The sequence below is a fragment of the Panulirus ornatus genome, chromosome 19, assembly GCF_036320965.1.
Source record: "Panulirus ornatus isolate Po-2019 chromosome 19, ASM3632096v1, whole genome shotgun sequence".
Classification (NCBI taxonomy): Eukaryota; Metazoa; Arthropoda; class Malacostraca; order Decapoda; family Palinuridae; genus Panulirus; species Panulirus ornatus.
Window position 1 is genome coordinate 23,197,285 of NC_092242.1, and position 15,871 is coordinate 23,213,155.

At 41.8% G+C, this 15,871-nt stretch overlaps 1 protein-coding gene across 1 annotated transcript in view; it reads left to right on the forward strand.

Moving 5' to 3' along the window:
• The window catches only part of LOC139755446 (uncharacterized), a 150,470-nt gene that overhangs the window by 24,962 nt on the left and 109,637 nt on the right, over positions 1-15,871 (forward strand). The gene's annotated exons all lie outside the window — the stretch shown is intronic.

Below are 15,871 nucleotides of genomic sequence, written 5' to 3' on the forward strand. Positions count from 1 at the left end.
TATCATCAGCGAACAACAACTGACTTGCTTCCCAAGCTCTCTCATCCCCAACAGACTTCATACTTGCCCCTCTTTCCAAAACTCTTGCATTCACCTCTCTAACAACCCCATCCATAAACAAATGAAACAACCATGGAGACATTACACACCCCTGCTGCAAACCTACATTCACTGAGAACCACTCACTTTCCTCTCTTCCTACACGTACACATGCCTTACATCCTCGATAAAAACTTTTCACTGCTTCTAACAACTTGTCTCCCACACCATATATTCTTAAAACCTTCCACAGAGCATCTCTATCAACTCTATCATATGCCTTTTCTAGATCCATAAATGCTACATACAAATCCATTTGTTTTTCTAAGTATTTCTCACATACATTCCTCAAAGCAAACACCTGATCCACACATCCTCTACGACTTCTGAAACCACATAGCTCTTCCCCCCAATCTGATGCTCTGTACATGCCTTCACCCTCTCAATCAATACCCTCCCATATAATTTACCAGGAATACTCAACAAACTTATACCTCTGTAATTTGAGCACTCACTCTTATCCCCTTTGCCTTTGTACAATGGCACTATGCAAGCATTCCGCCAATCGTCAGGCACCTCACCATGAATCATACATACATTAAATAACCTTACCAACCAGTCAACAATACAGTCACCCCCTTTTTTAATAAATTCCACTGCAATACCATCCAAACCTGCTGCCTTGCCGGCTTTCATCTTCCGTAAAGCTTTTACAACCTCTTCTCTATTTATCAATTCATTTTCCCTAACCCTCTAACTTTGCACGCCACCTCGACCAAAACACCCTATATCTGCCACTCTATCATCAAACACATTCAACAAACCTTCAAAATACTCACTCCATCTCCTTCTCACATCACCACTACTTGTTATCACCTCCCCATTAGCCCCCTTCACTGAAGTACCCATTTGCTCCCTTGTCTTATGCACTTTATTTACCTCCTTCCAAAACATCTTTTTATTCTCCCTGAAATTTAATGATACTCTCTCACCCCAACTCTCATTTGCCCTCTTTTTCACCTCTTGCACCATTCTCTTGACCTCCTGTCTCTTTCTTTTATACCTCTCCCACTCATTTGCTTTTTTTCCCTGCAAAAATCGTCCAAATGCCTCTCTCTTCTCTTTCACTAATAATCTTACTTCTTCATCCCACCACTCACTACCTTTTCTAATCAGCCCACCTCCCACGCTTCTCATGCCACAAGCATCTTTTGTGCAAGCCATCACTGCTTCCCAAAATACATCCCATTCCTCCCCCACTCCCCTTACCTCCTTTGTTCTCACCTTTTTCCATTCTGTTCTCAATCTCTCATGGTACTTCCTCACACAAGTCTCCTTCCCAAGCTCACTTTCTCTCACCACTCTCTTCACCCCAACATTCTCTCTTCTTTTCTGAAAACCCCCACAAATCTTCACCTTCGCCTCCACAAGATAATGATCAGACATCCCTCCAGTTGCACCTCTCAGCACATTAACATCCAAAAGTCTCTCTTTCGTGCGTCTATCAATTAACACGTAATCCAATAACGCTCTCTGGCCATCTCTCCTACTTACATACGTATACTTATGTATATCTCTCTTTTTAAACCAGGTATTCCCAATCATCAGTCCTTTTTCAGCACATAAATCTACAAGCTCTTCACCATTTCCATTTACAACACTGAACACCCCAGGTATACCAGTTATTCCCTCAACTGCCACATTACTCACCTTTGCATTCAAATCACCCATCACTATAACTCGGTCTTGTGCATCAAAACCACTAACACACTCATTCAGCTGCTCCCAAGACACTTGCCTCTCATGATTTTTCTTCTCATGCCCAGGTGCATATGCACCAATAATCACCCATCTCTCTCCATCAACTTTCAATTTTACCCATATCAATCTAGAATTTACTTTCTTGCACTCTATCACATACTCCCACAACTCCTGATTCAGGAGTAGTGCTACTCCTTCCCTTGCTCTTGTCTTGTATATATATATATTAAGAATACTTCCCACGTATTCCCTGCGTGTTGTAGAAGGCGACTAAAAGGGGAGGGAGCGGGGGGCTGGAATCCTCCCCTCTCGTTTTTTTTTTTAAATTTTCCAAAAGAAGGAACAGAGGGGGCCAGGTGAGGATATTCCAAAAAGGCCCAGTCCTCTGTTCTTAGTGCTACCTCGCTAACGCGGGAAATGGCGAATAGTTTTTTTAATTTTCCAAAAGAAGGAACAGAGAAGAGAGCCAGGTGAAGATATTCCCTCAAAGGCCCAGTCCTCTGTTCTTAACGCTACCTCGCTATTGCGGGAAATGGCGAATAGTATGGAAAAAAAAAAATATATATATATATATATATTGGGAGGTGAGTTTGAATGGAGAAAAACTGGAGGAAGTGAAGTGTTTTAGATATCTGGGAGTGGATCTGGCAGCGGATGGAACCATGGAAGCGGAAGTGGATCATAGGGTGGGGGAGGGGGGGAAAATTCTGGGAGCCTTGAAGAATGTGTGGAAGTCGAGAACATTATCTCGGAAATCAAAAATGAGTATGTTTGAAGGAATAGTGGTTCCAACAATGTTGTATGGTTGCAAGGCGTGGGCTATGGATAGAGTTGTGCACAGGAGGATGGATGTGCTGGAAATGAGATGTTTGAGGACAGTGTGTGGTGTGAGGTGGTTTGATCGAGTAAGTAACGTAAGGGTAAGAGAGATATGTGGAAATAAAAAGAGCGTGGTTGAGAGAGCAGAAGAGGGTGTTTTGAAATGGTTTGGGCACATGGAGAGAATGAGTGAGGAAAGATTGACCAAGAGGATATATGTGTCGGAGGTGGAGGGAACGAGGAGAAGAGGGAGACCAAATTGGAGGTGGAAAGATTGAGTGAAAAAGATTTTGTGTGATTGGGGCCTGAACATGCAGGAGGGTGAAAGGAGGGCAAGGAATAGAGTGAATTGGATCGATGTGGTATACCGGGGTTGACGTGCTGTCAGTGGATTGAATTGGGGCATGTGAAGCGTCTGGGGTAAACCATGGAAAGCTGTGTAGGTATGTATATTTTGCGTGTGTGGACGTATGTATATACATGTGTATGGGGGTGGGTTGGGCCATTTCTTTCGTCTGTTTCCTTGCGCTACCTCGCAAACGCGGGAGACAGCGACAAAGCAAAAAAAAAAAAAAAAAAATATATATGTTGGAATGTATAGGTATGTATATGTGCATGTGTAGACGTGTATGTATATACATGTGTATGTGGGTGGGTTGGGCCATTCTTTCCTCTGTTTCCTTGCGCTACCTCGCTAACGCGGGAGACAGCAACAAAGTAAAATAATGAAAATAGAAACCTTGAAATGTGTAGGTATGTATATGTGCGTGTGTGGACGTGTATGTATATATGTGTGTATGTGGGTGGACTGGGCCATTATTTCGTCTGTTTCCTTGCACTACCTCGCTGACACAGGAGACAGCGACAAAGTATAATAAATAAGATAAATATATATATATATAAAGTGTGTGGAAGAAGAAAGTTAAGAGTGAATGTGAATAAGAGCAAGGTTATTAGGTACAGTAGGGTTGAGGGTCAAGTCAATTGGGAGGTGAGTTTGAATGGAGAAAAACTGGAGGAAGTGAAGTGTTTTAGATATCTGGGAGTGGATCTGGCAGCGGATGGAACCATGGAAGCGGAAGTGGATCATAGGGTGGGGGAGGGGGCGAAAATTCTGGGGGCCTTGAAGAATGTGTGGAAGTCGAGAACATTATCTCGGAAAGCAAAAATGGGTATGTTTGAAGGAATAGTGGTTCCAACAATGTTGTATGGTTGCGAGGCGTGGGCTATGGATAGAGTTGTGCGCAGGAGGATGGATGTGCTGGAAATGAGATGTTTGAGGACAATGTGTGGTGTGAGGTGGTTTGATCGAGTGAGTAACGTAAGGGTAAGAGAGATGTGTGGAAATAAAAAGAGCGTGGTTGAGAGAGCAGAAGAGGGTGTTTTGAAGTGGTTTGGGCACATGGAGAGGATGAGTGAGGAAAGATTGACCAAGAGGATATATGTGTCGGAGGTGGAGGGAACGAGGAGAAGAGGGAGACCAAATTGGAGGTGGAAAGATGGAGTGAAAAAGATTTGTGTGATCGGGGCCTGAACATGCAGGAGGGTGAAAGGAGGGCAAGGAATAGAGTGAATTGGAGCGATGTGGTATACCGGGGTTGACGTGCTGTCAGTGGATTGAATCAGGGCATGTGAAGCGTCTGGGGTAAACCATGGAAAGCTGTGTAGGTATGTATATTTGCGTGTGTGGACGTATGTATATACATGTGTATGGGGGTGGGTTGGGCCATTTCTGTTCGTCTGTTTCCTTGCGCTACCTCGCAACGCGGGGGGGAGACGGACAAAGTAATAAAAAAAAAAAAAAAAAAATCTGTATGTGTGTATTGGTATATTATTATACGTTGAGATGTATAGGTAATGTATATTTGGCATGAGTGGATGTGTATGTATATATATGTGTATGTGGATGGATTGAACCCATTCTTTCGTCTGTTTCTTGTGCTACCCGCTAACGCGGGGGGAGGGCGCAGCAACAAAACCAAAAAATAAGTAAATGAAAAATAAATGTGTATTGAAATATGTGTATATGTATTGTTATTGTGCGTGTTTTGGGCATTTACATATATCATGTGTATCTATTGTGATAGAGTGTAAGAAAGTAAACTCTAGATTGATATAGTAAAAATAAAAAAAAAAAAAAAAAATTTAAAAAGTGGATTGGAGAGAGATGGGTGTATTATTGGTGCATATGCAACCTGCCATGGAAGAAAGATCATGAGAGGCAAAAGTGTTTTGGGAGCGCGGATCAGCTGAGTGAGTGGGTTAGTAGTTTTTATGCTTGAGGACTAGGTTGTAGTTGATGGGTGGATTAGAATGCAAAAGGTGAGTAATGGTCAGTTGAGGGAATAATTGGTGTACATGGGGTGTTCAGTGTTGTAATTGGAATCTAGTGGTGAAGAGCTTGTAGATTTATGTGACTGAAAAAAGGACTGGTGATTGGGAATAGTGGTTTAAAAAAAGAGAGATATACATAAGTATAATTATGTAAGTGGAGAGGATGGCCAGAGAGCGTTATTGGATTAAGTGTTAATTGATAGGCACGCAAGAGAGGAGACTTTTGGATGTTAATGTGCTGAGAGGTGCAAAATGAAGGGATGTCTGATCATTATCTTGTGGAGGCGAAGGTAAAAGATTTGTAGAGGTTTTCAGGGAAAGAAGAGGAGAATGTTGGGGTGATAGAGAGGTGAGAGTTAAAGTGAGCTAGGGAAGGAGACTTGGTTGTGAGGGATTGTACAGGAGAAGGACTGAGTAAAGAATGGAAAAAGGTTGAGAAACAAAGGATATAAGGGGGAGTGGGGGAGGAATGGGATGTAATTAGGGAAGAAGTGATCGCTTGTTGCAAAAGATGCTTGTGGCATGAGAAGTCGTGGGAGGTGGGCAGATTAGAAGAGTAGAGATGTGGTTGGATGAAGAAGTAAGATTATTAGTGAAAGAGAAGAGAGAGGCGCTTGGATGATTATTTTGCTGGGAAATTAATGAATGGAGGGAGGAGATGTATATAGAAGGTGAAAAGAGGCAGGAGTGTGGTCAAGAGAACGCAGCGAGAGGTGAAAAAAGGAAAAGAGGGCAAATGAGGAGTTGGTGTGTGAGAGCGTATTATTTTGAATTTTAGTGCGATTATAAAAAGATGTTTTGGAAGGAGGTAATAAAGTGAGTAAGAAAAGGGAACAAATATTGAGAACTTCAATGAAGGGGGTAATGGGTGGAGGTGTGAAGGTGCATAACAAGTAGTTGTGCTGTTGAGAAGGGAAGATAGAGCGAGTTATATGAAGGTTTTTTTGTTGAATTGTGGTTTGTGATAGAGTGGCAGCAGTTTTTAGGGATGTTTTTGGTCGATGGTTGGGTTGGTGTGCAAAGTGGAGAGGGGTTAGGGAAAATGATTGGTAAACAGAGAAAGAGGTAGTTAAAGTCTGCGAAGATGAAAGACGGCAAGGCAGCGGGGTTTGGTTGGTATTGCGTGGAATCTATTAAAAAAGGGAGTGACTTTATCGTTGACAGGTTGGTAAGGTTATTTATGTATGTTGACTCATGCGCTGAGGTACCTTGAGGATAGGCGTTTTAATGCTTGCATAGTGCCATTTTACAAAGTCAAAGGGGAAATAAAAAGTGAGTGGCTTTAAATTACAGAGGTAAAAGGTTTGTTGAGTATTCTGGTAAATTATTATGGAGGGTAATTGATTGAGAGGGTGAAGGCCATGTTACAGAGCATCAGACTGCTGGGGAGGAGCAGTTGTGGGTTTCAGAAGTGGTAGAGATGTGTGGATCAGGTGTTTGCTTTGAAGAATGTATGTGAGAATATTAGAAAGCAAAAGGATTTGTATGTAGATTTTCATGGATCTGGAGAAGGCTTGATAGAGTGTTAGAGATGCTGTGTGGAAGGTATTTAGAATGTATGGTGTGGGGAGGTTACAGTTTGTTATAAGCAGTGAATGAAAAGTTTTTATCGAGGACGTAAGGCATGTGTATGCCATTAGGAAGGAGAGGGAAAGTGATTGGTTCTCATGGTTCTCTAGTGAATATTGGTTTGCGTGGCACGGGTGTTGTGATGTCCCCATGTTGATTTAATTTTTTGTTTATGGACGAGGTTGTTAGGAGGTGAATGCAAGAGTTTTGGAAAGAGGGGAAGTATGCAGGCTGTTGTGGATGAGAGAGCTTGGGAAGTGAGTCAGTTGTTGTTTGCTGATTGTACAGCGCTGGTGGCTATTGTTGTGAGAAACTGCAGAAGCTGGTGGACTGATGTTTGGTAAAGTGTGTGAAATGAGAAAGCTGAGAGTAAATGTGAATAAGAGCAAGGTTATGTACAGGAAAAGACGAAAGAATGGCCCAACCGTCCCACATAACACATGTAATACATAAGTCACACACGCCAAATATACATAACCTATACTTTCAATGTACACATTATATGCACACACAGACATTACATATATACACATGTACATAATTTCATACTGTCTGCTTTATTTCTTCCCATCGCACCTCGCGCACATGGAATTAACAACCCCCTCACCCTCATGTGGTTGCGATTGGTAGCGATAGGGGAAAAGACCCAAAGGCCTCATTCGTTCACACTCAGTCTCTAGCTGTTCTGTAATAATGCACAGATAAACCCACAGCTCCCTTTTTCCCCATCCAGGCCCCCAAAAAACTTTCATCGTTTACCCAGCGCTTCACATGCCCTGAGTCAAATCCATTGACAGGCACGTCGTCCCCGTATTACACATCGTTCCAATTCACTCTATACCTTGCAGCCTTTCACCCTCCTGCTTGTTTTGGCCATGATCACTCAAAATCTTTGTCACTCCATCTTTCAACCTCCAATTGGTTTCTCCCACTTCTCTCGTTCCTCCAACCTCTGACAATATAATCCTCTTGGTCAATCTTTCTATCATTCTCTCATGTGAACAAACCATTGCAAAAACACCCTCTTCTGCTCTCTCAACCACACTCTTTTTTATTCCACACATCTCTCTTACCCTTAAATTTACTTACTCGATCAAACCACCTCAACCACCATATTGTCCTAAACGTTCTCATTCCAGCTCCGTCCATCATCCTGCGCACAAATTCTATTCCATTAGCCACGCTCGCAACCTTACAAATTGTTTGGAACCACTATTCTTCAAACTACCCATTTTTGCTTTCCGAGATAATTTTTCTCGACTTCCAAACATTTTTCAAGGCTCCCCGGAAGAATTTTGCCCCTCCTCCACCCTATGATTTCACTTCCGCTTCCATGGTTCCATCCCCTGCCAGGATCACACTCCCAGATGATCTAGAACACTTTTCTCCTCCAGTTTTTCTTCATTCAAATTACCTCCCAATTGACTTGACCTCAACCCTACTGTACTAATAACCTATGCTTGATTACAGTTACTCTTAATTTTTCTTCTTTCACACACTTTACCAAAACTTCGTCACCAGCTTCTGAGTTTCTTACATGAATCAGCCCCAGGCTCTGTATCATCCGAAACAAAAAACTGACTTCTTCCCAAGCTCTCTCATCACAACATCATGCATACTTGCCCCTCTTCCAAAAAACTCTTGCATTCCACCTCTCAAAACAACCCCATCCATAAACAAATGAAAAACACATGGAGACTTCACATCACCCTGCTGCCAAAACCTAATTCACTGAGAAAGAAACCCACTCAACTTTCTCTCTTCCTACACGTACACATGCCTTACATTCCTCAATAAAAAAAATTTTCACTGCTTTTCTAACACTTGTCTCCCACACCATATATTCTTAAAACCTTCACAGAGCATCTCTAATCAACTCTATCATATGGCCTTTTCTAGATCCATAAATGCTACATACAATCCATTTTTTTCTATGTATTTCTCACCATACATTCTTCAAAGCAAACATTCTTGATCCACACATCCTCTATGACTTCTGAACACACTGCTCTTCCCCAATTGATGCTCTGTACATGCCTTACCCTCTAATCATTACCCTCCCATAAAATTTTTACCAGGAATACTCAACAAAAACTTATACCTCAGTAATTTGCGCACTCACTCTTATCCCCTTTGCCTTTGTACAATGGCACTATGCAAGCATTCGCCAATCGTCAGGCACCTCCCATGAATCATAATACATTAAATAACCTTACCAAAACAGTCAACAATACCCAGTCACCCCCTGTTTTATAAATTCCATTGCCAATACCATCCAAAAACCCGCTGCCTTGCCGGCTTTATTCTTACGTAAAGCTTTTCTACCTCTTCTCTTATTTACCAATTCATTTTCCCTAACCCTCTAACTTTGCACGCCACCTCGACCAAAACACCCTATAATCTGCAATCTATCATCAAAAACATTAACAAACCTTCAAAAAATATCACTCATCTCCTTCTAACATCACCACTACTTGTTATCACCTCCATTAGCCCCCTTCACAGAATACCATTTGCTCCCTTGTTTATGCTACTTTATTTACCTCTTCAAAACATCTTTTTATTCTCCTGACATTTATTGGGATACTCTCTCACCAACTCTCATTTGCCCTACTTTTTACCTTTGCACCCTTTTCTTTGACCTCCATGTCTCTTTCTTTTCTACCTCTCCAATCATTTGCATTTTTTCCCTGCAAAAATCGTTCCAAATGCCTCTCTCTTCTCTTTCACTAATAATCCTTAACTCTTCATCCACCATCACTACCTTTTCTAATCAGCCCACCCTTACCCACGCTTCTCATGCCACAGCTTACTTTTGTGCAATCATCAATGATTCCCAAAATACATCCATTACTCCCCCACTCCCTTACTCCTTTGTTTTTCACCTTTTTCCATCTGTTCTCAGCTATCATGGTTCTTCATCCACAAGATCTCCTTCCCAAGTAACCTTTTCTCTCACCTCTCTTCACCCCAACATTTCTCTTTCTTTTCTGAAAACACCCACAAATATTTCACTTCAGCCTCCACAAGATAATGATTCAGACATCCCTCCAGTGCACCTCTCAAGCACATTAACTCCAAAAGTCTCTTTTCGTGCGTCTCATCAATTAAAAACGTAATCCAATAACGCTCTCTTCTGGCCATCTCTCCTACTTTCATAGTTATACTTATGTATATTCTCCTTTTTTAAACAGGTATTCCCAATCATCAGTCCCTTTTTTTCAGCACTAAATCTACAAGTCTTAACCATTTCCATAAACAACACTGAACCCATGTATTATACCAGTAATTCCCTTCAACTGCCACATTTTATACCTTTGCATTCAAATCACCCATCACTTTAACTCGGTCTTGTGCAATTCAAAAACACTAACACACTCAGTCAGCTGCTCCAAGACACTTGCTCTTCATGATTTTTTCTTCTCATGCCAGCGTGCTATTTATGCCCAATAATCACCCATCTCTCTCCATAAACTTTCAATTTTACCATATCAATCTAGAATTTACTTTTCTGCACTCTATACATACTCCACAACTCCTGATTCAGGAGTAGTGCTATCCTTCCCTGCTCGTATCTTGTAATATATATATATTAAGATCTTCCCACGTTATTCCCTGGTTTGTAAAGGCGGACTAAAAGGGGAGGGAGAGGGGGCTGGAATCCTCCCTCTCGTTTTTTTTTTTTTAAATTTTCCAATAAGAGGAACAGAGGGGGCCAGGTGAGGACTATTCCAAAAGCATTCCCTCTGTTCTTAGTGCTACCTCGCTAATGCGGGAAAATGGCGGAATGAATAGTTTTTTTTTATTTTTCCAAAAGAGGAAAGAGAATAAGAGAGCCAGGTGAAAAAAATTCCCTCAAAAAGGCCCAGTTCTCTGTTCTTAAGCTACCTGCTAATTGCGGGAATGGCTAATAGTATGGAAAAAAAATTTATATATATATTGGGAGGTGACTTTGAAGGAGAAAAAAATGGAGGATGTGTGGAAGTGTTTTAGATATCTGGATAGTGGAATTGGCCAGCGGATGTAAACCATGGGGAAACGGAAGGGGATCATAGGGTGGGGGAGGGGGCGAAAATTTTTGGGAGCCTAGAAGAATGTGTGGAAGTCGAGAACGTAAGGGTAAGAGAGTGTGTGGAAATAAAAAGAGCGTAGGTTGAGGGGAGCGAAGAGGGTGTTTTGAAGTGGTTTGGGCACATGGAGAGAATGAGGAGGAAAGATTGACCAAGAGGATATATGTGTCGGAGGTGGAGGGAACGAGGAGAAGAGGGAGACCAAATTGGAGGTGGAAAGATGGAGTGAAAAAGATTTGTGTGATCGGGGCTGAACATGCAGGAGGGTGAAAGGAGGGCAAGGAATAGAGTGAATTGGAGCGATGTGGTATACCGGGGTTGACGTGCTGTCAGTGGATTGAATCGGGCATGTGAAGCGTCTGGGGTAAACCATGGAAAGCTGTGTAGGTATGTATATTTGCGTTGGTGGACGTATGTATATACATGTGTATGGGGGTGGGTTGGGCCATTTCTTTCGTCTGTTTCCTTGCGCTACCTCGCAAACGCGGGAGACAGCAACAAAGTATAATAAAAAAATAATAAAATAAATATATCTATATATATTGATTGAGAGGGTGAAGGCATGTACAGAGCATCAGATTGGGGAAGAGCAGTGTGGTTTCAGAAGTGGTAGAGGATGTGTGGATTAGGTGTTTGCTTTGAAGAATGTATGCGGGAAATACTTAGAAAAACAAATGGATTTGTACGTAGCATTTATGGATCTGGAGAAGGCATATGATAGAGTTGATAGAGATGCTCTGTGGAAGGTATTAAGAATATATGGTGTGGGAGGCAAGTTGTTAGAAACAGTGAAAAGTTTTTATCGAGGATGTAAGGCATGTGTACGTGTAGGAAGAGAGGAAAGTGATTGGTTCTCAGTGAATGTAGGTTTGCGGCAGGGGTGTGTGATGTCTCCATGGTTGTTTAATTTGTTTATGGATGGGGTTGTTAGGGAGGTGAATGCAAGAGTTTTGGAAAGAGGGGCAAGTATGCAGTCTGTTGTGGATGAGAGAGCTTGGGAAGTGAGTCAGTTGTTGTTCGCTGATGATACAGCGCTGGTGGCTGATTCATGTGAGAAACTGCAGAAGCTGGTGACTGAGTTTGGTAAAGTGTGTGAAAGAAGAAAGTTAAGAGTAAATGTGAATAAGAGCAAGGTTATTAGGTACAGTAGGGTTGAGGGTCAAGTCAATTGGGAGGTAAGTTTGAATGGAGAAAAGCTGGAGGAGGTGAAGTGGTTTAGATATCTGGGAGTGGATCTGGCAGCGGATGGAACCATGGAAGCGGAAGTGAATCATAGGGTGGGGGATGGGGCGAAAATTCTGGGAGCCTTGAAGAATGTTTGGAAGTCGAGAACATTATCTCGGAAAGCAAAAATGGGTATGTTTGAAGGAATAGTGGTTCCAACAATGTTGTATGGTTGCGAGGCGTGGGCTATGGATAGAGTTGTGCACAGGAGGGTGGATGTGCTGGAAATGAGATGTTTGAGGACAATATGTGGTGTGAGGTGGTTTGATCGAGTAAGTAATGTAAGGGTGAGAGAGATGTGTGGAAATAAAAAGAGTGTGGTTGAGAGAGCAGAAGAGGGTGTTTTGAAATGGTTTGGTCACATGGAGAGAATGAGTGAGGAAAGATTGACCAAGAGGATATATGTGTCAGAGGTGGAGGGAACGAGGAGAAGTGGGAGACCAAATTGGAGGTGGAAAGATGGAGTGAAAAAGATTTTGAGTGATCGGGGCCTGAACATGCAGGAGGGTGAAAGGCGTGCAAGGAATAGAGTGAATTGGAACAACGTGGTATACCAGGGTCGATGTGCTGTCAGTGGATTGAACCAGGGCATGTGAAGCGTCTGGGGTAAACCATGCAAAGTGTGTGGGGCCTGGATGTGGAAAGGGATCTGTGGTTTCGGTGCATTATTACATGACAGCTAGAGACTGAGTGTGAACGAATGGGGCCTTTGGTGTTTTTACTAGCGCTACCTCGCACACATGAGGGGGGAGGGGGTTGTTATTCCATGTGTGGCGAGGTGGCGATGGGAACAAATAAAGGCAGACAGTATGAATTATGTACATGTGTATATATGTATATGTCTGTGTGTGTATATATATGTGTACATTGAGATGTATAGGTATGTATATTGTGCATGGGTGGACATGTATGTATATACATGTGTATGTGGGCGGGTTGGGCCATTCTTTCGTCTGTTTCCTTGTGCTACCTCGCTAACGTGGGAGACAGCGACAAAGCAAAATAAAATAAATAAATAAATATATATACATACATACATACATACATACATACATATACATACCTATACATTTCAGTGTATACATATATATACATACACAGACCTACACATATTTACACAGACCTACACATATTTAATTCATACTTGCTGCCTTCATTCATTCCCATCGCCACCCTGCCACATATGAAGTGACCACCCCCTCCCCCCGCATGCGTGCGAGGTAGCGTTAGGAAATACACTAAAGGCCACATTCGTTCACACTCAGTCTCTGGATGTCATGTATAATGCACCGAAACCACAGCTCCCTTTCCACATCCAGGCACCACAAAATTTTCCATGGTTTACCCCAGACGCTTCACATGCCCTGGTTCAATCCATTGACAGCACGTCAACCCCGGTATACCACATCGTTCCAATTCACTCTATTCCTTGCACGCCTTTCAGCCTCCTGCATGTTCAGGCCCCAATCACTCAAAATCTTTTTCACTCCATCCTTCCACTTCCAATTTAGTCTCCCACTTCTCCTTGTTCCCTCCACCTCTGACACATATATCCTCTTTGTCAATCTCTCCTCACTCAGTCTCTCCATGTGACCAAACCATTTCAAAACACCCTCTTCTACTTTCTCAACCACACTCTTTTTATTGCCACACATATCTCTTTCCCTTTCATTACTTACTCGATCAAACCACCTCACACCACTTATTGTCCTCAAACATCTCGTTTCCAACACATCCACCCTCCTCCGCACAACTCTTTCTATAGCCCCGCCTCGCAACCATATAACATTGTTGGAACCACTCTCCTTCAAACATACCCATTTTTGATCTCCAAGACAACGTTCTTGCCTTCCACACATTTTTCAATGCTCCCAGAACTTTCACCCCCTCCCCAACCCTGTGATTCACTTCCGTTTCCATGGTTCCATCCGCTGCCAAATCCACTCCCAGATATCTAAAACACTCCACTTCCTCCAGTTTTTCTCCATTCAAACTTACCTCCCAATTGACATGTCCCTCAACCCTACTGTACCTAATAACCTTGCTCTTATTCACATTTACTCTCAGCTTTCGTCTTTCACATACTTGACCAAACTCAGTCACCATCTTCTGCAGTTTCTCACCTGAATCAGCCACCAGTGCTGTATCATCAGTGAACATCAACTGACTCACTTCTCAAGCCCTCTCATCCACAACAGACCGCATACTTGCCCCTCTCTCCAAAACTCTTGCATTCACCTCCCTAACAACCCCATCCATAAAGAGATTAAACAACCATGGAGACATCGTGCAACTCTGCCGCAAACTGACATTCACTGAGAGCCAGTCACTTTCCTCTCTTCCTTCTCGTACACATGCCTTACATTCCCGATATATTCAAGGTATATTAAAAACTTTAGCTGTGATAATAGTGTGATAATAGGCCTTCCCTATGCCTGTTTTGCCCTGCATAGTTTAAGAATTGCTTTAATATCCTTGAGATTCCCTCTCATAGCTGCAGGGCTTTAGTTCCTTTTTCCCCTCCCCTGTCCTTCCTTTTGATAAAAATTCTGGGCTCCCACTAATTTGCTTAGAACCCAAGCCAGGTCCAAGTAAGCCACAGCCCCATACCATTCCTTTTGGTCAAATGACTCGGATGCTGATTCAGAAGCTTCATATAAGGAATCTATCTTTTGAAGACCAATTTGTCCTGGAGAAGACTTGAATCCTATTCTCCATAAACTTTATTGTAAGTGTTTGGACATCTTTTTTGGATACCAATTTCTGCCTGATGGTTCTGAGTTGATTATCATTAGTTGTGTGAGTGAGTAACTAAGAACATTTTTCTTGGAAGATGGTCCTCACAGAAACAAGACAACCTTGCTCAGTACTTGCCAGAGAGTAACCAAGAACGACATTTTTCTTGGAAGATGGCCTTCACAGAAATAAGACAACCTATCTCAGTACTTACGAGATTTTTAAAGAGGTACCCAATGTCTTCCTACCGCTTTTAGGAGGAGAGAAAGGCTTTCTTTGACCTTTGTCTTTTTCCTTGTGGAAGATTTTCTGGCCAATCCTTATGTTCCAAAGCTTTGAGGAAATTGAATCTTCACTCATTCAAAAATCAAACATTATAGCATTTTTAGAGCTGTGTTTAAAGCTTTGAGGAAATCAAATCTTCACTCATTCAAAAGTCAAACATTATCTTTAACATTTTTAGAGCTATGTTTTTGTGAATGAATCTGTCTTGAACCTTCATCAAATCAATTCTATATATAAGGGAGGATGAAGTGCCCAGGTTTTTGATTGAACAGCACCTCCCCAGACTTTGCAAGAGATGTTTAACCTACTTATCGTTTAATTCATCCTCCCTTCTTCATATGATCTGGAAATTCTTCTCTAATTCTCTGGCCTTTGTAAATCTCTTTCCTCCTTGTCAGAGCATTCAATTTAATAGAGCTCATAGGGAGAGTCTTAGAGCATCCCTTAAAAATCTTTCAGTTCCATGTAAAGAGACATTGCATTTCTATCTTTTAGGTTGCGGGCCTTATATTCCTAGGGAATATATCTTATGGACACTACCTTGAGGAGAAAAATCTTCAGTTTTCAGAACTTACATTTATATTTTTCCTGCTACTATAGCTTGTATATACCTATGTTTTTTCAAGGAACTGTCTTTCCAAAAAGAGGATAACATTTTATGAATACATATAACAAGAAGTCTGAGCAGTGAGATGCATTTTAGGAAAGGCATCAAATGAACTACAATTAAAGTGTGAAAGCCTTTTTTTTTTTCCTACTTTTCAAATGTTCATGATGATGGGATACAGTTTTCAGTGTTGTCAGTCCTTTTGTATATAAAATCATAGTTTACATGATTCCAAAAAAAGTATCTTTGTGGCTAGATAATGCTTATACACACTGCTTGAACAACTATAAAGCAATTCATTTAAATCTTTGACATTACTGGAATGGTGTTGAGGTGGTACATACCACTTTCCAGTACTCATCATTTGTTTTCTTTCCCACTGTCTCTGCAGATCTTGCGACCATTGCCTTTTATGACTCCACCTTTT